General features: G+C 28.7%; 1 pseudogene; it reads right to left on the bottom strand.

The window, feature by feature from the left end:
* Nucleotides 1–524: 524 nt before the first annotated feature.
* On the bottom strand, nt 525–21,758 carry LOC149554774 (ABC transporter G family member 32-like; annotated as a pseudogene).
* Nucleotides 21,759–27,825: the final 6,067 nt, after the last annotated feature.

Here is a 27,825-nt window from a genome sequence, read left to right as displayed (position 1 = left end):
TCACTATTGATAAAAAATGAGTTAAATGAGTTAACTCCTTTTTCTACTCAAATTGAATCAGTTAACTCCTTATTTTACTCAAATTAAATCTGTTAACTCCCTTTAATTTGAAAATCTCCCTTTATGACTAAACTTCACCTTTACTCTTGACCGTTCATTGAAATTGATTTCAACCGTTGATGAATTCCAGGAAAGTCTTTTTCAGAGACCCTCATCTCTTCATTTTGAAAGGTTGAATGAAAATTTGCATCGAATTGTTGCTGGAATTCATACTCACATTTGCTCATATTCACATATGCAGAGATCAAGTTTGACCAAAAGTTGAACAGATTTAACCACGGTTGACTTGAGTTGAATAGTTTTGAACAGAATTTTGAAATAATTAAACAAAATTATTTAATTAAATGGAGTACTTACTTCTAATTAATTAAACAAAGTTATTTAATTAAATGAGAAGCCATTCCTAATTAATTAAATGAAACGAAGTAAGGGTGGGGGCCCTAGCTCAGTTGGCTGAATCTTTTCTATTGCAGGGGGTCATGGGTTCTAGTCTCCCCCATCCTTGTGGTACCTGTGGGCGTGTCGCGCCAGTTCTGCCGGTCACGTTAAAAAGTTCACCAGGCGCACTGCAGTTTATAGGGGGGCCATGTTGCACCGATTCCTGCTGTCTAAAAATAAATTAAAAAAATAAAAAATTAAATGAAGTTATGTAATTAAATAAGAAAAGTGTCTCTAATTAATTAAATATTATTTAATTAAATAGAAAAAGTAATTATGAGAGTATATATCATTTTGTTAAATTAAATATCTAAACAAAATCTCTCTTCAGTTCAAAAAGGGAAATTTCCAGTTCACTATTGATCAAAAATGAGTTAAATCAGTTAACTCCTTCTTCTACTCAAATTGAATCAGTTAACTCCTTATTTTACTCAAATTAAATCTGTTAACTCCCTTTAATTTGAAAATCTCCCTTTATGACTGAACTTCACCTTTAATCCTGACCGTTGATTGAAATTGATCTCAACCGTTGATGAATTCCAGGAAAGTCTATTTAAGAGACCCTCATCTCTTCATTTTGAAATGTTGAATGAAAATTCGCATCGAATTGTTGTTGGAATTCATACTCACATTTGCTCATATTCACATACGCAGAGATCAAGTTTGACTAAAAGTTGACCAGATTTAACCATGGTTGACTTGAGTTGACTAGTTTTGAAAAGAATTTTGAAATAATTAAACAAAATTATTAATTAAATGGAGTACTTACTTCTAATTAATAAAACAAATTTATTTAATTAAATGAGAAGCTATTCTTAATTAATTAAATGAAGTTATTTAATTAAATAAGAAAAGAGTCTCTAATTAATTAAAGACTATTTAATTAAATAAAAAAAGTAATTATGAGAGCATGTCTCATTTTACTAAATTAAATATCTCAACAAAATCTCTCTTTAGTTCAAAAAGGAAAATTTTTCAGTTCACTATTGATAAAAAATGAGTTAAATCAGTTAACTTTTTTTTCTACTCAAATTGAATCAGTTAACTCCTTATTTTACTCAAACTAAATCTGTTAACTTCCTTTAATTTGAAAATCTCCCTTTATGACTGAACTTCACCTTTAATCCTGACCATTGATTGAAATTGATCTTAACCATTGATGAATTCCAAGAAAGTCTATTTAAGAGACCCTCCTCTCTTCATTTTGAAATGTTGAATGAGAATTTGCATCGAATTGGTACTGGAATTCATACTCACATTTGCTCATATTCACATACGCAAAGATCAAGTTTGACCAAAAGTTGACCAGATTTAACCACGGTTGACTTGAGCTGACAATTTTCGAAAAGAATTTTGAAATAATTAAAATAAATTATTTAATTAAATGGAGTACTTAATTTTAATTAATTAAACAAAGTTATTTAATTAAATGAGAAGCCATTCATAATTAATTAAATGAAGTTATTTCATTAAATAAGAAAAGCGTCTATAATTAATTAAACATTATTTAATTAAATAGAAAAAGTAATTATGAGAGCATATCTCATTTTATTAAATTAAATATCTCAACAAAATCTCTCTTTACTTCAAAAAGGGAAATTTCCAGTTCACTACTGATAAAAAATGAGTTAGATCAGTTAACTCCTTTTTCTACTCAAATTGAATCAGTTAACTCCTTATTTTACTCAAATTAAATCTGTTAACTCCCTTTAATTTGGAAATCTCCTTTTATGACTGACTTCACCTTTAATCCTGATCGCTGATTGAAATCGATCTCAACTATTGATGAATTCCAAAAAAGTCTATTTAAGAGACCCTCATCTCTTTATTTTGAAAGGTTGAATGAGAAGTTGCATCGAATTGTTGTTGGAATTCATACTCACATTTTCTCATGTTCACATATCCAAAGATCAAGTTTGACCAAAAGTTGACCAAATTTAACCACGGTTGAGTTGAGCTGACTAGTTTCGAAAAGAATTTTCTAATAATTAAACGAAATTATTTAATTAAATGGACTACCTACTTCTAAATCATTAAAAAAATTTATTTAATTAAATGAGAAGCCATTCCTAATTAATTAAATAAAGTTATTTAATTAAATAAGAAAATTCTCTCTAATTAATTAAAGATTACTTAATTAAATAAAAAAAGTAATTATGAGAGCATATCTCATTTTATTAAATTAAATATCTCAACAAAATCTCTCTTCAGTTCAAAAAGGGAAATTTTTAGTTCACTATTGATAAAAAATGAGCTAAATCAATTAACTCTTTTTTCTACTCAAATTGAATCAGTTAACTCCTTATTTTACTCAAATTAAATCTGATAACTCCCTTTATTTTGGAAATCTCGCTTTATGACTGACCTTTACCTTTAATCTTTACCGCTGATTGAAACCGATCTCAACCGTTGATGAATTCGAGCAAAGTCTATTTAAGAGACCATCATCTCTTCATTTTGAAAGTTTGAATGAGAATCTGCATCGAATTGTTGCTGGAATTTATACTCACATTTGCTCATATTCACATACGCAAAGATCAAATTTGACCAAAGGTTGACCAAATTCAACCACAGTTGACTTGAGTTGAATAGTTTCAAATAGAATTTTGAAATAATTAAAAGAAATTACTTAATTAAATGGAGTACTCACTTCTAATTAATTAAACAAAGTTATTTAATTAAATGAGAAGCCATTCCTAATTAATTAAATGAAGTTATTTAATTAAATAAGAAAAGTGTCTCTAATTAATTAAAGATTATTTAATTAAATAGAAAAAGTAATTATGAGAGCATATCTTATTTTATGAAATTAAATATCTCAACAAAATCTCTCTTCAGTTCAAAAAGGGAAAATTTCAGTTCACTATTGATAAAAAATGAGTTAAATCAGTTAACTCCTTTTTCTACTCAAATTGAATTAGTTAACTCCTTCTTTTACTCAAGTTAAATATGTTAACTCTCTTTAATTTGGAAATCTCCCTTTATGAATGAACTTCACCTTTAATCCTAACCATTGATTGAAATCGATCTCAACCATTGATGAATTCTAAGAAAGTCTATTTAAGAGACCCTCATCTCTTCATTTTGAAAAGTTGAATGAGAATTTGCATTGAATTGTTTCCGGAATTCATTCTCACATTTTCTCATATTCACATACGCAGAGATCAAGTTTGACCAAATGTTGACCAGATTTAACCACGGTTGACTTGAGTTGAATTAGTTTCGAAAAGAATTTTGAAATAATTAACCAAAATTATTAATTAATCAAAGTACTTACTTCTAATTAATTAAACAAATTTATTTATTTAAATGAGAAGCTATTCCTAATTAATTAAATGAAATTATTTAATTAAATAAGAAAAGTGTCTCTAATTAATTAAAGACTATTTAATTAAATAGAAAAGGTAATTATGAGAGCATATCTCATTTTATTAAATTAAATATCTCTACAAATTCTCTTTTTAGTTCAAAAAGGGAAATTTACAGTTCACTATTGATAAAAAATGAGGTAAATCAGTTAACTCTTTTTTCTACTCAAATTGAATCAGTTAACTCCTTATTTTACTCAAATTAAATCTGTTAACTCCCTTTAATTTTGAAATATCCCTTTATGACTGAACTTCACCTTTAATCCTGATTGTTGATTGAAATCGATCTCAACTGTTGATAAATTCTAAAAAATTCTATTTAAGAGACCCTCATCTCTTCATTTTGAAAGGTTGAACAAGAATTTGCATCGAATTGTTGCTGGAATTCATACTCACATTTGCTCATATTCACATACGCAGAGTTCAAGTTTGACCAAAAGTTGACCAAATTTAACTACGACTGACTTGAGTTGACTACTTTCGAAAAGAATTTTGAAATAATTAAACAAAATTATTTAATTTAATGGAATACTTCTAATTAATTAAACACAGTTATTTAATTAAATGAGAAGCCATTCTTAATTAATTAAATGAAGTTATTTAATTAAATAAGAAAAGCATCTCTAATTAATTAAAAATTATTTAATTAAATAGAAAATGTAATTATAAGAGCATATCTCATTTTATTAAATTAAATTTCTCAACAAAATCTCTCTTTAGTTAGAAAAGGGAAATTTCCTGTTCACTATTGATCCAAAATGAGTTAAATCAGTTAACTCTTTTTTCTACTCAAATTGAATCAGTTAACTCCTTAGTTTACTCAAATTAAATCTATTAACTCCCTTTGATTTGAAAATCTCCCCTTATGACTGAACTTCACCTTTAATCCTGACCGCTGATTGAAATCGATCTCAACCGTTGATGAATTGCAAGAAAGTCTTTTTAAGATACCCTCATCTCTTCATTTTGAAAGTTTGAATGAGAATTTGCGTTGAATTGTTGATGAAATTCATACTCACAGTTGCTCATATTCACATACGCAAAGATCAAGTTTAACCAAAAGTTGACCAAATTTAACCACGGTTCACTTGAGTTGACTAGTTTCAAAAAAAAAATTGAAATAATTAAACGAAATTATTTAATTAAATGGAGTACTTACATATAATTAATTAAACAAAGTTATTTAATTAAATGAGAAGCCATTCTTAATTAATTAAATGAAGTTATTTCATTAAATAAGAAAAGTGTCTCTAATTAATTAAAGATTATTTAATTAAATAGAAAAACTAATTATGAGAGCATATCTCATTTTATTAAATTAAATATCTCAACAAAATCTCTCTTTAGTTCAAAATGGAAAATTTCTAGTTCACTATTGATCAAAAATGAGTTAAATCAGTTAACTTCTTTTTCTATTCAAATTGAATCAGTTAACTCCTTATTTTACTCAAACTAAATTTGTTAACTCCCTTTAATTTGGAAATCTCCCTTTATAACTGAACTTCACCTTTAATCCTGACCGTTGATTGAAATTGATATCAACCATTGATGAATTCCAGGAAAGTCTATTTAAGAGACCCTCATCTCTTCATTTTAAAATGTTGAATGAGAATTTGCATCGAATTGTTGCTGGAATTCATACTCACATTTGCTCATATTCACATATGCAAAGATCAAGTTTGACCAAAAGTTGACCAGATTTAACCATGGTTGACTTGAGTTGACTAGTTTCGAAAAGAATTTTAAAATAATTAAACAAAATTATTTAATCAAATGGAGTACTTACTTGTAATTAATTAAACAAAGTTATTTAATTAAATGAGAAGCCATTCCTAATTAATTAAATGAAGTTATTTAATTAAATAAGAAAAGTGTCTCTAATTAATTAAAGTTTATTTAATTAAATAGAAAAAGTAAATATGACAGCATATGTCATTTTATTAAATTAAATATCTCAACAAAATCTCTCTACAGTTCAAAAAGTGAAATTTTTAGTTCACTATTGATCAAAAATAAGTTAAATCAGTTAACTCTTTTTTCTACTCAAATTAAATCAGTTAACTCCTTATTTTACTGAAATTAAATCTGTTAACTCCCTTTAATTTGAAAATTTTCCTTTATGATAGAGCTTCATCTTTAATCCTGACCGCTGATTGAAATCGATCTCAACTGTTGATGAATTTAAAGAAATTCTGTTTAAGAGACCCTCATCTCTTCATCTTGAAAGGTTGAATGAGAATTGGCATAGAACTGTTACTGGAATTCATACTCACATTTGCTCATATTCACATACGCAGAGATCAAGTTTGACAAAAAGTTGACCAGATTTAACCACGGTTGACTTGAGTTGACTAGTTTCAAAAAGAATTTTGAAATAATTAAACAAAATTATTAATTAAAAGGAGTACTTACTTCTAATTAATTAAACAAATTTATTTAATTAAATGAGAAGCTATTCCTAATTAATTAAATGAAATTATTTAATTAGATAAGAAAATTGTCTCGAATTAATTAAAGACTATTTAATTAAATAGAAAAGGTAATTATGAGAGCATATCTCATTTTATTAAATTAAATATCTCAACAAAATCTTTCTTTAGTTTAAAAAGGGAAATTTCCAGTTCACTATTGATCAAAAATGAGTTAAATGAGTTAACTCATTTTTTTACTCAAATTGAATTAGTTAACTCCTTATTTTACTCAAATTAAATCTGTTAACTCTATTTAATTTGGAAATATCCCTTTATGACTGAACTTCACCTTTAATCCTGACCGTTGATTGAAATCGATCTCAACCATTAATGAATTCCAAGAAAGTCTATTTAAGAGACCCTCATCTCTTCATTTTGAAAGGTTGAATGAGAATTTGCGTCGAATTGTTGTTGGAATTCATACTCACATTTGCTCATATTCACATAGAAAAGTCTCTCTAATTAATTAAAGATTATTTAATTAATTAAAGATTATTTAATTAAATAAGAAAAGTCTCTCTAATTAATTAAAGATTATTTAATTAAATAAGAAAATTCTCTCTAATTAATTAAAGATTATTTAATTAAATAGAAAAAGTATTTATTAGACCATATCTCATTTTATTAAATTAAATATCTCAACAAAGTCTCTCTTCAGTTCAAAAAGGGAAATTTCTAGTTCACTATTGATAAAAAATGAGCTAAATCAATTAACTCTTTTTTCTACTCAAATTGAATCAGTTAACTCCTTATTTTACTCAAATTAAATTTGATAACTCCCTTTATTTTGGAAATCTCGCTTTATGACTGACCTTTACCTTTAATCTTTACCGCTGATTGAAACCGATCTCAACCGTTGATGAATTCGAGCAAAGTCTATTTAAGAGACCATCATCTCTTCATTTTGAAAGTTTGAATGAGAATTTGCATCGAATTGTTGCTGGAATTTATACTCACATTTGCTCATATTCACATACGCAAAGATCAAATTTGACCAAAGGTTGACCAAATTCAACCACAGTTGACTTGAGTTGAATAGTTTCAAATAGAATTTTGAAATAATTAAAAGAAATTACTTAATTAAATGGAGTACTCACTTCTAATTAATTAAACAAAGTTATTTAATTAAATGAGAAGCCATTCCTAATTAATTAAATGAAGTTATTTAATTAAATAAGAAAAGTGTCTCTAATTAATTAAAGATTATTTAATTAAATAGAAAAAGTAATTATGAGAGCATATCTTATTTTATGAAATTAAATATCTCAACAAAATCTCTCTTCAGTTCAAAAAGGGAAAATTTCAGTTCACTATTGATAAAAAATGAGTTAAATCAGTTAACTCCTTTTTCTACTCAAATTGAATTAGTTAACTCCTTCTTTTACTCAAGTTAAATATGTTAACTCTCTTTAATTTGGAAATCTCCCTTTATGAATGAACTTCACCTTTAATCCTAACCATTGATTGAAATCGATCTCAACCATTGATGAATTCTAAGAAAGTCTATTTAAGAGACCCTCATCTCTTCATTTTGAAAAGTTGAATGAGAATTTGCATTGAATTGTTTCCGGAATTCATTCTCACATTTTCTCATATTCACATACGTAGAGATCAAGTTTGACCAAATGTTGACCAGATTTAACCACGGTTGACTTGAGTTGAATTAGTTTCGAAAAGAATTTTGAAATAATTAACCAAAATTATTAATTAATCAAAGTACTTACTTCTAATTAATTAAACAAATTTATTTATTTAAATGAGAAGCTATTCCTAATTAATTAAATGAAATTATTTAATTAAATAAGAAAAGTGTCTCTAATTAATTAAAGACTATTTAATTAAATAGAAAAGGTAATTATGAGAGCATATCTCATTTTATTAAATTAAATATCTCTACAAATTCTCTTTTTAGTTCAAAAAGGGAAATTTACAGTTCACTATTGATAAAAAATGAGGTAAATCAGTTAACTCTTTTTTCTACTCAAATTGAATCAGTTAACTCCTTATTTTACTCAAATTAAATCTGTTAACTCCCTTTAATTTTGAAATATCCCTTTATGACTGAACTTCACCTTTAATCCTGATTGTGGATTGAAATCGATCTCAACTGTTGATAAATTCTAAAAAATTCTATTTAAGAGACCCTCATCTCTTCATTTTGAAAGGTTGAACAAGAATTTGCATCGAATTGTTGCTGGAATTCATACTCACATTTGCTCATATTCACATACGCAGAGTTCAAGTTTGACCAAAAGTTGACCAAATTTAACTACGACTGACTTGAGTTGACTAGTTTCGAAAAGAATTTTGAAATAATTAAACAAAATTATTTAATTTAATGGAATACTTCTAATTAATTAAACACAGTTATTTAATTAAATGAGAAGCCATTCTTAATTAATTAAATGAAGTTATTTAATTAAATAAGAAAAGCATCTCTAATTAATTAAAAATTATTTAATTAAATAGAAAATGTAATTATAAGAGCATATCTCATTTTATTAAATTAAATTTCTCAACAAAATCTCTCTTTAGTTAGAAAAGGGAAATTTCCTGTTCACTATTGATCCAAAATGAGTTAAATCAGTTAACTCTTTTTTCTACTCAAATTGAATCAGTTAACTCCTTAGTTTACTCAAATTAAATCTATTAACTCCCTTTGATTTGAAAATCTCCCCTTATGACTGAACTTCACCTTTAATCCTGACCGCTGATTGAAATCGATCTCAACCGTTGATGAATTGCAAGAAAGTCTTTTTAAGATACCCTCATCTCTTCATTTTGAAAGTTTGAATGAGAATTTGCGTTGAATTGTTGTTGAAATTCATACTCACAGTTGCTCATATTCACATACGCAAAGATCAAGTTTAACCAAAAGTTGACCAAATTTAACCACGGTTCACTTGAGTTGACTAGTTTCAAAAAAAAAATTGAAATAATTAAACGAAATTATTTAATTAAATGGAGTACTTACATATAATTAATTAAACAAAGTTATTTAATTAAATGAGAAGCCATTCTTAATTAATTAAATGAAGTTATTTCATTAAATAAGAAAAGTGTCTCTAATTAATTAAAGATTATTTAATTAAATAGAAAAACTAATTATGAGAGCATATCTCATTTTATTAAATTAAATATCTCAACAAAATCTCTCTTTAGTTCAAAATGGAAAATTTCTAGTTCACTATTGATCAAAAATGAGTTAAATCAGTTAACTTCTTTTTCTATTCAAATTGAATCAGTTAACTCCTTATTTTACTCAAACTAAATTTGTTAACTCCCTTTAATTTGGAAATCTCCCTTTATAACTGAACTTCACCTTTAATCCTGACCGTTGATTGAAATTGATATCAACCATTGATGAATTCCAGGAAAGTCTATTTAAGAGACCCTCATCTCTTCATTTTAAAATGTTGAATGAGAATTTGCATCGAATTGTTGCTGGAATTCATACTCACATTTGCTCATATTCACATATGCAAAGATCAAGTTTGACCAAAAGTTGACCAGATTTAACCATGGTTGACTTGAGTTGACTAGTTTCGAAAAGAATTTTAAAATAATTAAACAAAATTATTTAATCAAATGGAGTACTTACTTGTAATTAATTAAACAAAGTTATTTAATTAAATGAGAAGCCATTCCTAATTAATTAAATGAAGTTATTTAATTAAATAAGAAAAGTGTCTCTAATTAATTAAAGTTTATTTAATTAAATAGAAAAAGTAAATATGACAGCATATGTCATTTTATTAAATTAAATATCTCAACAAAATCTCTCTACAGTTCAAAAAGTGAAATTTTTAGTTCACTATTGATCAAAAATAAGTTAAATCAGTTAACTCTTTTTTCTACTCAAATTAAATCAGTTAACTCCTTATTTTACTGAAATTAAATCTGTTAACTCCCTTTAATTTGAAAATCTTCCTTTATGATAGAGCTTCATCTTTAATCCTGACCGCTGATTGAAATCGATCTCAACTGTTGATGAATTTAAAGAAATTCTGTTTAAGAGACCCTCATCTCTTCATCTTGAAAGGTTGAATGAGAATTGGCATAGAACTGTTACTGGAATTCATACTCACATTTGCTCATATTCACATACGCAGAGATCAAGTTTGACAAAAAGTTGACCAGATTTAACCACGGTTGACTTGAGTTGACTAGTTTCAAAAAGAATTTTGAAATAATTAAACAAAATTATTAATTAATAGGAGTACTTACTTCTAATTAATTAAACAAATTTATTTAATTAAATGAGAAGCTATTCCTAATTAATTAAATGAAATTATTTAATTAGATAAGAAAAGTGTCTCGAATTAATTAAAGACTATTTAATTAAATAGAAAAGGTAATTATGAGAGCATATCTCATTTTATTAAATTAAATATCTCAACAAAATCTTTCTTTAGTTTAAAAAGGGAAATTTCCAGTTCACTATTGATAAAAAATGAGTTAAATGAGTTAACTCATTTTTTTACTCAAATTGAATTAGTTAACTCCTTATTTTACTCAAATTAAATCTGTTAACTCTATTTAATTTGGAAATATCCCTTTATGACTGAACTTCACCTTTAATCCTGACCGTTGATTGAAATCGATCTCAACCATTAATGAATTCCAAGAAAGTCTATTTAAGAGACCCTCATCTCTTCATTTTGAAAGGTTGAATGAGAATTTGCGTCGAATTTTTGTTGGAATTCATACTCACATTTGCTCATATTCACATAGAAAAGTCTCTCTAATTAATTAAAGATTATTTAATTAATTAAAGATTATTTAATTAAATAAGAAAAGTCTCTCTAATTAATTAAAGATTATTTAATTAAATAAGAAAATTCTCTCTAATTAATTAAAGATTATTTAATTAAATAGAAAAAGTATTTATTAGACCATATCTCATTTTATTAAATTAAATATCTCAACAAAGTCTCTCTTCAGTTCAAAAAGGGAAATTTCTAGTTCACTATTGATCAAAAATGAGCTAAATCAATTAACTCTTTTTTCTACTCAAATTGAATCAGTTAACTCCTTATTTTACTCAAATTAAATCTGATAACTCCCTTTATTTTGGAAATCTCGCTTTATGACTGACCTTTACCTTTAATCTTTACCGCTGATTGAAACCGATCTCAACCGTTGATGAATTCAAGCAAAGTCTATTTAAGAGACCATCATCTCTTCATTTTGAAAGTTTGAATGAGAATTTGCATCGAATTGTTGCTGGAATTTATACTCACATTTGCTCATATTCACATACGCAAAGATCAAATTTGACCAAAGGTTGACCAAATTCAACCACAGTTGACTTGAGTTGAATAGTTTCAAATAGAATTTTGAAATAATTAAAAGAAATTACTTAATTAAATGGAGTACTCACTTCTAATTAATTAAACAAAGTTATTTAATTAAATGAGAAGCCATTCCTAATTAATTAAATGAAGTTATTTAATTAAATAAGAAAAGTGTCTCTAATTAATTAAAGATTATTTAATTAAATAGAAAAAGTAATTATGAGAGCATATCTTATTTTATTTAATTAAATATCTCAACAAAATCTCTCTTCAGTTCAAAAAGGGAAAATTTCAGTTCACTATTGATAAAAAATGAGTTAAATCAGTTAACTCCTTTTTCTACTCAAATTGAATTAGTTAACTCCTTCTTTTACTCAAGTTAAATATGTTAACTCTCTTTAATTTGGAAATCTCCCTTTATGAATGATCTTCACCTTTAATCCTAACCATTGATTGAAATCGATCTCAACCATTGATGAATTCTAGGAAAGTCTATTTAAGAGACCCTCATCTCTTCATTTTGAAAAGTTGAATGAGAATTTGCATTGAATTGTTTCCAGAATTCATTCTCACATTTTCTCATATTCACATACGCAGAGATCAAGTTTGACCAAATGTTGACCAGATTTAACCACGGTTGACTTGAGTTGAATTAGTTTCGAAAAGAATTTTGAAATAATTAACCAAAATTATTAATTAATCAAAGTACTTACTTCTAATTAATTAAACAAATTTATTTATTTAAATGAGAAGCTATTCCTAATTAATTAAATGAAATTATTTAATTAAATAAGAAAAGTGTCTCTAATTAATTAAAGACTATTTAATTAAATAGAAAAGGTAATTATGAGAGCATATCTCATTTTATTAAATTAAATATCTCTACAAATTCTCTTTTTAGTTCAAAAAGGGAAATTTACAGTTCACTATTGATAAAAAATGAGGTAAATCAGTTAACTCTTTTTTCTACTCAAATTGAATCAGTTAACTCCTTATTTTACTCAAATTAAATCTATTAACTCCCTTTAATTTTGAAATATCCCTTTATGACTGAACTTCACCTTTAATCCTGATTGTTGATTGAAATCGATCTCAACTGTTGATAAATTCTAAAAAATTCTATTTAAGAGACCCTCATCTCTTCATTTTGAAAGGTTGAACAAGAATTTGCATCGAATTGTTGCTGGAATTCATACTCACATTTGCTCATATTCACATACGCAGAGTTCAAGTTTGACCAAAAGTTGACCAAATTTAACTACGACTGACTTGAGTTGACTAGTTTCGAAAAGAATTTTGAAATAATTAAACAAAATTATTTAATTTAATGGAATACTTCTAATTAATTAAACACAGTTATTTAATTAAATGAGAAGCCATTCTTAATTAATTAAATGAAGTTATTTAATTAAATAAGAAAAGCATCTCTAATTAATTAAAAATTATTTAATTAAATAGAAAATGTAATTATAAGAGCATATCTCATTTTATTAAATTAAATTTCTCAACAAAATCTCTCTTTAGTTAGAAAAGGGAAATTTCCTGTTCACTATTGATCCAAAATGAGTTAAATCAGTTAACTCTTTTTTCTACTCAAATTGAATCAGTTAACTCCTTAGTTTACTCAAATTAAATCTATTAACTCCCTTTGATTTGAAAATCTCCCCTTATGACTGAACTTCACCTTTAATCCTGACCGCTGATTGAAATCGATCTCAACCGTTGATGAATTGCAAGAAAGTCTTTTTAAGATACCCTCATCTCTTCATTTTGAAAGTTTGAATGAGAATTTGCGTTGAATTGTTGTTGAAATTCATACTCACAGTTGCTCATATTCACATATGCAAAGATCAAGTTTGACCAAAAGTTGACCAGATTTAACCATGGTTGACTTGAGTTGACTAGTTTCGAAAAGAATTTTAAAATAATTAAACAAAATTATTTAATCAAATGGAGTACTTACTTGTAATTAATTAAACAAAGTTATTTAATTAAATGAGAAGCCATTCCTAATTAATTAAATGAAGTTATTTAATTAAATAAGAAAAGTGTCTCTAATTAATTAAAGTTTATTTAATTAAATAGAAAAAGTAAATATGACAGCATATGTCATTTTATTAAATTAAATATCTCAACAAAATCTCTCTACAGTTCAAAAAGTGAAATTTTTAGTTCACTATTGATCAAAAATAAGTTAAATCAGTTAACTCTTTTTTCTACTCAAATTAAATCAGTTAACTCCTTATTTTACTGAAATTAAATCTGTTAACTCCCTTTAATTTAAAAATCTTCCTTTATGATAGAGCTTCATCTTTAATCCTGACCGCTGATTGAAATCGATCTCAACTGTTGATGAATTTAAAGAAATTCTGTTTAAGAGACCCTCATCTCTTCATCTTGAAAGGTTGAATGAGAATTGGCATAGAACTGTTACTGGAATTCATACTCACATTTGCTCATATTCACATACGCAGAGATCAAGTTTGACAAAAAGTTGACCAGATTTAACCACGGTTGACTTGAGTTGACTAGTTTCAAAAAGAATTTTGAAATAATTAAACAAAATTATTAATTAAAGGGAGTACTTACTTCTAATTAATTAAACAAATTTATTTAATTAAATGAGAAGCTATTCCTAATTAATTAAATGAAATTATTTAATTAGATAAGAAAAGTGTCTCGAATTAATTAAAGACTATTTAATTAAATAGAAAAGGTAATTATGAGAGCATATCTCATTTTATTAAATTAAATATCTCAACAAAATCTTTCTTTAGTTTAAAAAGGGAAATTTCCAGTTCACTATTGATCAAAAATGAGTTAAATGAGTTAACTCATTTTTTTACTCAAATTGAATTAGTTAACTCCTTATTTTACTCAAATTAAATCTGTTAACTCTATTTAATTTGGAAATATCCCTTTATGACTTAACTTCACCTTTAATCCTGACCGTTGATTGAAATCGATCTCAACCATTAATGAATTCCAAGAAAGTCTATTTAAGAGACCCTCATCTCTTCATTTTGAAAGGTTGAATGAGAATTTGCGTCGAATTGTTGTTGGAATTCATACTCACATTTGCTCATATTCACATAGAAAAGTCTCTCTAATTAATTAAAGATTATTTAATTAATTAAAGATTATTTAATTAATTAAAGATTATTTAATTAAATAAGAAAAGTCTCTCTAATTAATTAAAGATTATTTAATTAAATAAGAAAATTCTCTCTAATTAATTAAAGATTATTTAATTAAATAGAAAAAGTATTTATTAGACCATATCTCATTTTATTAAATTAAATATCTCAACAAAGTCTCTCTTCAGTTCAAAAAGGGAAATTTCTAGTTCACTATTGATCAAAAATGAGTTAAATCAGTTAACTCCTTTTTCTACTCAAATTGAATTAGTTAACTCCTTATTTTACTGAAATTAAATTTGTTAATTCCCTTTAATTTGGAAATCTCCCTTAATGACTGAACTTCATCTTTAATTCTGACCGCTGGTTGAAATCGATATCAACTATTGATGAATTTCAAGAAAGTCTATTTAAGAGACCCTCATCTCTTCATTATGAAAGGTTGAATGAGAATTTGCATCGAATTGTTACTGGAATTCATACTCACATTTGCTCATATTCACATACGCAGAGATCAAGTTTGACCAAAACTTGACCAGATTTAACCATGGTTGACTTGAGTTGACTAGTTTCAAATTTTTTTTTAAATAATTAAAAGAAATTATTTAATTTAATGGAGTACTTACTTCTAATTAATTAAACAAAGTTATTTAATTAAATTAGAAGCCATTCCTAATTAATTAAATGAAGTTATTTAATTAAATAAAAAAGTGTCTCTAATTAATTAAAGATTATTTAATTAAATAGAAAAAGTAATTATGAGAGCATATCTCATTTTATTAAATTAAATATCTCAACAAAATCTCTCTTCAGTTCAAAAATGGAAATTTCCAGTTCACTATTCATAAAAAATGAGTTAAATCACTTAACTATTTTTTCTACTCAAATTGAATCAGTTAACTCCTTATTTTACTCAAATTAAATCTGTTAACTCCCTTTAATTTGGAAATCTCCCTTTATGACTGAACTTCACCTTTAATCCTGACTGCTGATTGAAATCGATCTGAATCGTTGATGAATTCCAGGAAAGTCTATTTAAGAGACCCTCATCTCTTCATTTTGAAAGGTTGAATTAGAATTTGCATCGAATTTTTGCTGAAATTCATACTCACATTTGCTCATATTCACATACGCAAAGATCAAGTTTGACAAAAAGTTGACCAGATTTAACCACATTTGAATTGAGTTGATTAGTTCGAAAAGAATTTTAAAATAATTAGACGAAATTATTTAATTAAATGGAGTACTTACTTCTAATTAATTAAACAAAGTTATTTAATTAAATGAGAAGCCATTCATAATTAATTAAATGAAGTTATTTAATTAAATAAGAAAAGTGTCTCTAATTAATTAAAGATTATTTAATTAAATAGAAAAAGTAATTATGAGAGCATATCTCATTTTATTAAATTAAATATCTCAAAAAAATCTCTCTTCAGTTCAAAAAGGGAAATTTCCAGTTCACTATTAATCAAAAATAAGTTAAATCAGTTAACTCCTTTTTCTACTCAAATTGAATCAGTTAACTCCTTATTTTACTCAAATTAAATCATTTAACTCGCTTTAATTTGCAAATATCCCTTTATGACTGAACTTCACCTTTAACCCTGATCGTTGATTGAAATCGATCTCAACCATTGATGAATTCCAAGAAAGTCTATTTAAGAGACCCTCATCTCTTCATTTTGAAAGGTTGAATGATAATTTGGATCGAATTGTTGCTTGAATTCATACTCACATTTTCTCATATTCACATACGCAAATATCAAGTTTGACCAAAAGTTGACCAGATTTAACCACGGTTGACTTGAGTTGACTAGTTTCGAAAAGAATTTTGAAATAATTAAACGAAATTATTTAATTAAATGGAGTACTTACTTCTAGTTAATTAAAAAAAGTTATTTAATTAAATAAGAAGCCATTCCTAATTAATTAAATGAAGTTATTTAATTAAATAAGAAAAGTGTCTCTAATTAATTAAATATTATTTAATTAAATAGAAAAAGTAATTATGAGAGCATATCTCATTTTATTAATTGAAATCGATCTCAACCATTGATGAATTCCAAGAAAGTCTATTTAAGAGACACTCTTCTCTTCATTTTGAAAGGTTGAATGAGAATTTGCATCGAATTGTTGCTGAAATTTATACTCACATTTGCTCAAATTCACATACGCAAAGATTAATTTTGACCAAAAGTTGACAAGATTTAACCACGGTTGACTTGAGTTGACTAGTTTCGAAAAGAATTTTAAAATAATTAAATAAAATTATTTAATTAAATGGAGTACTTACTTCTAAATAATTAAACGATGTTATTTAATTAAATGAGAAGCCATTCGTAATTAATTAAATGAAGTTATTTAATTAAATAAGAAAAGTGTCGCTAATGAATTATAGATTACTGAATTAAATAGAAAATGTAATTATAAGAGCATATCTCATTTTATTAAATTAAATATCTCAACAAAATCTCTCTTCAGTTCAAAAAGGGAAATTTCCAATTCACTATTGATCAAAAATGAGTTAAATAAGTTAACTCCTTTTTCTACTCAAATTGAATCAGTTAACTCCTTATTTTCCTCAAATTAAATCTGTTAACTCCCTTTAATTTGGAAATCTCCCTTTATGATTGAAGTTCACCTTTAATCCTGACCGTTGATTGAAATCGATCTCAACTGTTGATGAGTTCCAGGAAAGTCTATTTAAGAGACTCTCATCTCTTCATTTTGAAAGGTTTAATGAGAATTTGCATCGAATTGTTGCTATAAGTCATACTCACATTTCTTCATATTTACATATGCAAAGATCAAGTTTGACCAAAAGTTGACAAGATTTAACCACGGTTGACTTGAGTTGACTAGTTTCAAAAAGAATTTTAAAATAATTAAACAAAATTATTGAATTAAATGGAATACTTACTTCTAATTAATTAAACAAAGTTATTTAATTAAATGAGAAGCCATTCCTAATTAATTAAATAAAATTATTTAATTAAATAAGAAAATTGTCTCTAATTAATTAAAGGTTATTTGATTAAATAGAAAAAGTAATTATGAGAGCATATGTCATTTTGTTAAATTAAATATCTCAACAAAATCTCTTTTCAGTTCAAAAAGGAAAATTTCTAGTTCACTATTGATCAAAAATGAGTTAAATCATTTAACTTCTTTTTCTACTCAAATTGAATCAGTTAACTCTTTATTTTACTGAAATAAAATCTGTTAACTCCTTTTAATTTGGAAATCTCCCTTTATGACTGAACTTCACCTTTAATCCTGACCGCTGATTGAAATCGATCTCAACCATTGATGAATTCTAGGAAAGTCTATTTTAGAGACCCTCGCCTCTTCATTTTGAAAGGTTGAATGAGAAATTGCATCGAATTGTTGCTGGAATTCATACTCATATTTGCTCATGTTCACATACGCAAAGATCAAGTTTGACCAAAAGTTGACCAAATTTAACAATGGTTGACTTGAGTTGACTAGTTTCAGAAAGAATTTTGAAATAATTAAACGAAATTATTTAATTAAATGGAGTACTTACTTCTAATTAATTAAAGAAAGTTATTTAATTAAATGAGAAGCCATTCCTAATTAATTAAATGAAGTTATTTAATTAAATAAGAAAAGTGTCTCTAATTAATTAAAAATTATTTAATTAAATATAAAAAGTAATTATGAGAGCATATCTCATTTTATTAAATTAAATATCTCAACAAAATCTCTCTTCAGTTCAAAAAGGAAAATTTTCAGTTCACTATTGATAAAAAATCAGTTAAATCAGTTAACTCCTTTTTTTACTCAAATTGAATTAGTTAACTCCTTATTTTACTCAAATTAAATCTATTAACTCCCTTTAATTTGGAAATCTACCTTTATGTCTGAATTTCACCTTTATTCATGATTGTTGATTAAAATCGATCTCAACCGTTGATGAATTCCAAGAAAGTCTATTTAAGAGACCCTCATCTCCTCATTTTGAAAGGTTTAATGAGAATTTGCATCGAATTGTTGCTAGAATTCATACTCATATTTGCTCATATTCACATACGTAGAGATCAAGTTTGACCAAAAGTTGATCAGATTTAACCATGGTTGACTTGAGTTGACTAGTTTGGAAAAGAATTTTGAAATAATTAAACGTAATTATTTAATTAAATGGAGTACTTACTTCTAATTAATTAAACAAAGTTATTTAATTAAATGAGAAGCTATTCCTAATTAATTAAATAAAGTTATTTAATTAAATAAGAAAATTGTCTGTAATTAATTAAAGATTATTTAATTAAATAGAAAAAGTAATTATGAGAGCATATCTCATTTTCTTAAATTAAATATCTCAACAAAATCTCTCTTCACTTCAAAAAGAGAAATTTTTAGTTCACTATTGATAAAAAATGAGTTAAATCAGTTAACTCCTTTTTCTACTCAAATTGATTTGGTTAACTCCTTATTTTACTCAAATTAAATCTGTTAGCTCCCTTTAATTTGAAAATCTCCCTTTATGACTGAACTTCACCTTTAATCCTGACTGTTGATTGAAATCGATCTTAACCGTTGATGAATTCCAAAAATGTCTATTTAAGAGACCCTCATCTCTTCATTTTGAAAGGTTGAATGAGAATTTGCATCGAATTGTTATCAGAATTCATACTCACATTTGCTCATATTCACGTATGTAGAGATTAAGTTTGACCAAAATTTGACCATATTTAACCACGGTTGACTTGAGTTGTAGTGCCTGCCCCTGGTTCACATTTTGTTATCATTGTTGAACTCTTTTAAGAGCTAGTTTTATGTTGATGGTTAGCAGCATTGTTATGAGATTATCAGATATTATGCTATGGATTTAGTTTATTATGTGATGAGATTACTTAGATTTTGCATTTCATGTATATATGATGATTATTTTCAGTGTTTGCAGTTATTAATGATGATTAGTAAGATGATTTATTATCATATGTGTTTTCTTATGGATACTTACCCCATACTTGCATGTGTATGGTTTGCGTATTTGCTTTTGTATGGCGTGTCTGATGTGGTTAAAGAAAGGAGTTGTAGTCACTTGCTAGTTGGGATCTACACGATGCACCACTTCCTGCCATTGCCTGTTTAGCTTAGTATATATATTATACTTGTACATGCATGGGTTTTATGCAGGTTGCAGGTACTGGGTATCGACTTGCCTGAATTGTCAAGATGAGCATACCCTATCACACTATCTCAATGATAAGAGAGGGGAGATAAATTCTCAAGTCCAAATCCCAACCCTTTAAGCCATTTGTTCTAATTGAAAAATTAGGACAAGTATCTAAGTTGAGTACCCTTCGAATGCGTCAGATGACGTAATTCATGATTTAAACCTTTGGTTTGATTAAGCTAAATTAAAAGATTTAATTAATGGTTTAATTTAATGAAAAATTAATATGATATTTTAATATTTATTTTATTTAATTAATTGGGAAATTAATTAAATAAAATAATTAAATTTGAAAATAAATGTTAAAAGTTTAAATTTGAAATTTGTCAATATTTATTTTAATAATAATATATTTGGAGCTCATTTTTAAATAAATGACTAAATAATATTATTATTAAAGCTAACAAATATTTTAGCAATTAAGTTTTGGAAAATGAAATTTAAAAGTGGAAAATATATTTTAAATTATCAAAAAATTCTAGATTTCATGTGATTAAACACTAATAGATTTGGCATCGATTTGTGACGGCTATGTGTCGCAATTTCGATAGCAATGTGTCGCCACTGCGATAGATATAGACGTCGTAGTTATTTAGTCGCAATTTACGACGTCTACCCTTGCCGTCGCAATTGCGATGCTTATCCGTCGCTATGCAACCACCTTGTTGTCCCGTCATCCTCGTCGCAATTCTTGTGTTTTCCGTTGCAATTGCGATGGGGTTGCCATCGCACCTACAAAAACCCCGTCACAATTGGAGGGTAGGTGTGACAGCAACCATGTCACAATTCTCATGTTTTCCATCACAATTGTGAAGCCAACCCCTCCAATTGCATTGGGGTTACTGTAGGTGCGACGGCAACACCGTCGCAATTGCGACGGTGGAAGGAGTAAAACAAAAAAAAATATTTCGTGCTTTAAGCTGGTCTGATGATTTATAGATTTCACTAAAGTTGACACCTAGACGGTGCTCTTCTGACATAGAAGTTACTTCCAACATCCACGTAGCTGGAATATAACCTTCCTTGATCTGTGGAACCCCCTCAATGGCCTACATGAATCATTTTCAATTAGTTGAAACATATATGATGATTGCAGCTAGTGCTTGACTCTTAAGCTCAATGTATTGAGAATGTTTGCTAAAAGCTTAGTGGTCAACACTATCCGGCATGACCAATTCCTTGTATATAAAATAAACTTCCTATTGGTTCTAGTACAATAAACTATGACTACTTACAACTCTAAAATTCAAACTGCTCATCAAAAGGTACCAGATTCAGATCTAAATCTCTCAACAGAATAAAATCGTAGTGGATGGCATCTTACCGAAAAATATTCTATAAGTTTGTTAGAATTGTGACCAAGTGGACCTGCATAGATAAGCCGACCTCCTCGCTTCATTAAGAATAGCTGCAACATATTTCATTTAGCTTTAAGAAGATGCCAATTTCAAATGCTTCACAAAGCTATTTTAAGAAAACCAAATCTTTACCTCGTCAAATACCTCGAAGATATCAATACTAGGCTGATGGATTGTGCAAACAATAGTTCTCCCCGTGTCAACTATATTTCTTACTGTTCTCATAATTATAGCTGCTTCTCGAGCATCTAAGCCTGAAGTTGGCTCATCCATGAATATAATTGAAGGATTAGCCACAAGCTCTACTGCTATTGTTAACCGCTTACACTATTCAGTAGATAGGCCATTCACTCCAGGAAGCCCAACCAAGGAACCTCTCAAAGAAGTGAGCTCCACAAGTTCCATTACTTCATCCACAAACATCTGAACATTGAATTTCACATTGTAATATTACATATATAATTAAATAGAATAAAAACAAAAATAGAGCAATGAGGCTAGAGTAGGAATTTAGAATATTAAAAAACAAATAAAAAAGATGGTGCCAAAAGAATTCCAGATTAATATTCATCGGGAGTTCAATTTAGAAGGAGATTGTTACATTGAATATTTTCATAACACTTATCAAATCTTTGGTAGCCAACAACCTCTTTGCACTGGACTTCAACTAGGTTGTTTATCCAGCAATAGTGAGTCAAGGCATTAATAACAAGAATTCAAATGGAGATCCTAATATTCAATTCTCACAAGATCAAAACAGCTTTCGTGTATACACCAAATTTATGGTTGGCAATGAAACTAGGGCTAGGTTTGAGGCACCTACCAAGCTTCTGCATGCTCAATCTGTCAAGTAGATGAGGACACTACCAATAATCTATTTCTCAATTGTAAGTGGACTGTTCAAATTTGGTGTCTACACAGCTACGATTCTCTATAGCCATGCTTGGATTGATGATCCAGATATCAAGAGATTTAAATTTAATTGTGTTACATTAATTTTAAGCACAACTGCAAAAGATTTAAGACAACAATGTAGCTCCAGAACATTGGCTTTCCACATTAACTCCAACATTGCGCCCATGCATATCTTGGGAAAAAGTGAATCATTCAATTACATAAGAAGATTCTATAAATAAAAACTGTTGAGTAAACAATCATAACCAAGACATCTTACCAAAACCAAAAAAATCACTGAAAATTCAATCTAAAACATTCAAATTTGCCATGTTAAAGTAAGTCTAAGTCTAATGACTTGAAGTTGACAGTCTTTTAACAATTCAAAACAATCTCCTAAGAAGAACACCCATCCCTTTGCAGCAAAGCAATTATCACATCCTTTCAAAAGCAAACTGATACAATTTTCACCATTTCTTAAGTCTCCATGAAATTTGTAGTCACAACTGATCTTCTCAATATACTCATGTTTCCTTTCTAAATATTAATCTACATCTTACCTTTTCATTTCAAATGTTGCACCATTAATTCTTCACACATCTAAATTATTTTATACTCATCAATGACTATTAATTGCATTTGAGTTTCAGATCACTGTCATCTAGCAAACATTTATTTGACATCACAGAAGTGTAAAGATAATTTAAAGCTATTACTTCTTGATCCTTGACTCTTTTCATTCAATCAATGTTTTTAGTAGATGAATTGTACTTACATTATGTTTTATCCAATCTGTAGCAGAAAATAGACATCAATCTATTTTCTCCCTTTAGTGAATCCTCCATCTTGATGCTTGAGATAGCATACTGAACTTTCATTGTCAAACCAAGTCCAAAATAAGCATGTTTTACCCCAGGGAAGAAAGTAAAAAAGATATACTGATACAATTTTTCATTTACTAATACTTACAACTCTTGCTTGAAGTTTCGAAAAACCACCAGAGTCGAGCTTGTGTGTCCTGTGCTTTTCTAGTCTTGCCTTTGTTGCCTTTGATGTGTCAGGCAATCTATGAAAAGTTTGAAATAGGTTAGATAGTATAAATATGGAGGTTAATTAGTACATAATTAGATTCTCAACAGTATCACATACCTTTCTATACTCTCCACTGGTGTAATATTATTTTTCTTGTCAGCTTTATACTTTCCATCCAAAATCAGAGCCTACCACTCAGCCTCAGGAACATAGGGCGGACACTCGTACCTGGGATTATCCCGTAAATTTTTTTTGTACTGGTCCCTAATATACTTCAAACATAAACCAACTTTTTCAAGGAGCTTGTTTCTCTCGAATGCATGAGGTCCAAAGAGTTGGGTCATGCTCTCTATAAGATCATCCTTCAATGGTTTGTGTTGCTGATTCCACCTTTTAAGTAAAAAAACATGTTAGACTCATAAATGAAGTGAAGCTACCTTTAATATAGTTCAAGAAATGGATGAAAAGGAAAACTATTATAGCAATGATATGAAATCAAAATATTGGTTTGGGGTTTTAGTTAGGATATGATGTTCCACCAGGTACGCATGGTGGGCCCAAATATTCGCAAACACTCATCACCAAGTTTTCTCCAAAAAAGATCATTCCCTACAAAACAATCATGGGATCATTAGTCGATGAAGAGTGATCAAAAACTAAATTACTATTATATCACTATAGAATAATAATAACTTTAAAGTACCTGGAACTTTGGCTACTTTTAATGGAATGCCTTCATCGTCGCTGACGATCAATGTGACATCCTTCACCGTTCTCGTAATAGGAACATAGGAACATCCAGGAAATGATGTTGCAGGTCCTATTGAAAAAAGTTTCATAAGTTTCATAAGTCTTTTTCATGATCGAAGTATAAAAGAAAAAATGATAATTGATGTTATAAAGTTGTAAAAAAGAACTCTTTGTTGCTGTCATAAGAGAGAAAAAGAGGGATTTGTGTACCAGCAGATGGTGCAACAGTCGATGCATGTAAGCTGCGTGTTGCTGACTTAGCAGTCGGAAAGAGATTTGTGGTTGTCTTGGATGGAGGCGGCGTCATCGTAGGATTCAATTGATGTGAAGCTGAAGAATAAAATTGTTAGAGCATGCATAAATATAGAACACGTGGACTAGCATGGACAAGATTGTTAGAGCATTAAAAAAAAAGGATTGTTCGAGCATGTGTTGTCAATGATTATGATCATTCCTATATATATTCATTGTAAAATAGAAGTGGCAAATAGAACATACGATCTACCTGAACCACCTGCAGCACCCTCATCATGGGAATGGGGCTCGAAATCAAGAAAAAAACTCTGTAAAGACACCGCATCCATATTTTAATTAATGCCACAAAAGAGCATAACATAAAAACCATTATTAAACTCTTGTTATAATTAAAAATTTTATTAATACTTACTTTTAAGGACTCAGAGGTGTGCAACAATTCAGATGCCATATCTTTTATTTGTTGAGTGATAGGCTTTATGGTTGCCAAACATAGAATTTCTTTGCTAATTTTCTTTAAATGAATTTTAATCGAACCGGTCGGGTCATCGGTCTCTGCTAAATTGATATAGAAAGGGTCCTCCTCAGGGGGAGCCTACTAAGGGACTATAGGTTCCTTTCCCTCCCTCCGACCACTAGCCCTCTGTGACAACAATAGTATTAGTATTATCAAAATTACTCCAAAACAATAAAAATAACAACATTAAAAAAATAACATTTTGCTTCTATCTAGTTTGCACAATTACAAATGAGTTTTACCTGCTCATGTGTAGATGAGCCGGGAGCATCATCAACTTCCCCTCCGGGCGGTTGCTCCATATTGTGCCCCTGTGTCAAAGATGAAGTATAAAAATGTTAGCCAAAAATTTATTGACTAAATGGTATGTTGGAGTCATTGATTAGAAGTTGGTTTAATAGTATGTACCACCCCCATGATGGTACCCTCGTTTGTATCTATGTGGTTCAAATTGTAATCAGTAAGAAGCTCTTCCCCTGCACGTATTAATTTTATCGCACAGATGAATACATGATTTCCATCGCACGCCTCAAATATGCAATTGGGTTGCTTTATAGTTGACCCAGGTCGTGTACTATTTATAAAACCCGCAATATTCCCTATTGCTTTTGGTCTTCCATCAATGTATATAGCCACACTTTTAGTTTGATTATTGTCTTGTTGTTGTATATAATTTGATGAGAGGGCATACCTACGCATACTTTTTTTATATTTAACAATATGCATCCAACTTTTGTAATCGTAACATGGTCCAACATACTCCATCAATTCAGAAACTTTTTTGTAAGACACCTTTATGCCATCCATAGAAAATAGGCCCAAACCATGTAGTGATGATGGTGCTATGCGATATATCCTCTTGTTAACACAAAAATCAGTGTTTATTGGAGGAAGTTCCTTGGGTACCCAATGTTTCTGTAGATGTTGGTACCTCAAGGGCACCTCGATGTCGCCTTCCATCTCATCATCATAAGAACATGACCCCCCTTTAGAAAGGAAAAATTTCATGCGTTTATTGAATTTCCTTCTAGTCCTTTGACCTCTAGTTAATCACCCTATTCTAGATAAACTGCATGTCTCACTTTCCTCTTCTATTCCTATATTTCCCTCACTCGAGGAAGACACTTCTGAAAAATACCTATTCGCTGATACTTGCAAATGGGAGAGATCTTAGAAGACATCAATCTTACTATTGATAAGTGTATTAAATAGATTGTCTATAAGGAGTATTGACTTATACCTGTCGATCCATGAGACTGTGTAGGATGCTCCTGAAAGGGGTTCAATTTCTTGCAAATGTAATTCAATTATCGTAAGCATAATCACATCATAATCATAATCACATCCATCATTAGCATCACATAAAAATTAAAAACATTAAAAGGTACACAATAAAACACTTAAATCAGGCTCACATTATAAGCCTACTAGGGAAGTAGGCCTAGTGAAGAGCTAAAACTGGGTTTTTGTATCAGCTGATGAGTTGAGGGCTTAGTCACCTTGAGGACATGCTATTTGAAGTTTTTTGATGTGTGTGGAGGTGGAGGAAACACCTAGACTAAAGCCACTTGCATAACATTTTGAAATTCAGCCAGATATTTTATATTAATTAAGATAACTGTAATTTCTTCCAAAACACATTATAATAATTTTTAAATGGATTAGCAATATTCCATTTGTAGTTGAAACTTGTAGCTTTTAAATAGATAATGAATAAACTATGTAACCATATATATAAGACAAATATATTTCTAGCAAGAAATGAATATTAAATAGATTAAGGATTGATGGCATACCTCTAAATTCCATCATCATCATCCTCGTCGTCGTCATCATCATCATCATCGTCATCGTCATCTTCGTCGTCATCATCATCATCGTCATCATCATCCTCCTCACCATCATCGTCGTCGTCATTGTCGTCGTCGTCGTCATCATCAACATCATCATCAACATCAACATCATCTTCATCATCATCATCAGTAGCAGCATCATCGTCATCATCTTCTTCTTCTTCTTCATGAAAATTTGTGTCAGGAACATCATCCAATAACTGTCGATCGTGATCACCATCTACATCATCTTCTACTTCTTCGGTATCTTCTTCTTCCATCGCATTATACTTTATTGGCCTTCCTCTCGATTCATGTCTAACAACAAATGACCAACCCGGTTTATGTGGAGCCTCTGAGTAAAATACCTGCTCACATTGGCTTGGAAGAACATAAGGCTCATCCCCAACTGGCTCAAATGACCTTGTATTAACCATTGTAAATCTATTATCATGTTCAATAACAGTTCTATTAGGATCATTTGGATTAAGTCGTAGCCTATACCATTTGACAATGAAGAGTACTAATTTGAAGGAACTAAAGTCACACTCAATTATCTCATCCAAAATGCCATAGTATCGATTTTCAGACTCTTGAGGATGTAAGTCATTTCTAGATGAAATATTAGTCACTTGAAAGACTGCAGTTATTCCTGAATCACAAGTTTTTTTCGTGTCATCCAACACTTTGATGCAAAATTTTTGACCATTACAGAACATAGCCTTGTGGTGTTTAACCTGCAATAATATGTGAAACATATCAAAATTATTGTATCGTGAGTTGATAAACATACGGGTGATTAATAAATTTGTACGTACCTGGAAATCTCTTGAACCATGTGCTAAATCTATTTCCCTTTGCGTAACATTGGAATCTCCATTACGATGAGCTTCTTTAACCAATGAAGATACACCTTCCCATGTTAATGTGTGACCAGAATGTTGACATCGTTCAATCCATACCATCATCCAATCAAGATTGTTTGCAATATACAAATGTAGTGCATCCCACTCTCGAGCACTTGTACAAAAAAAAAATAGACAACTTACAACCGATTTATTTTGAAGATTAAGAAATAATTTATAACAATAACATCTTATAATTTATTACCTCTCACTTTCCTCAATGTACCTTTCCCCATCAAGTACTCCCCTTCTAATTTTTTAAAAGGCTCGAGATCCCAAATGCGATCTACATGGATATTTGATGC

Source organism: Cupressus sempervirens, chromosome 5 (assembly GCF_028749045.1).
Source record: "Cupressus sempervirens isolate cs-2001-9-10 chromosome 5, ASM2874904v1, whole genome shotgun sequence".
Lineage (NCBI taxonomy): Eukaryota > Viridiplantae > Streptophyta > Pinopsida > Cupressales > Cupressaceae > Cupressus > Cupressus sempervirens.
This window is presented reverse-complemented; position numbering and strand designations above follow the sequence as displayed.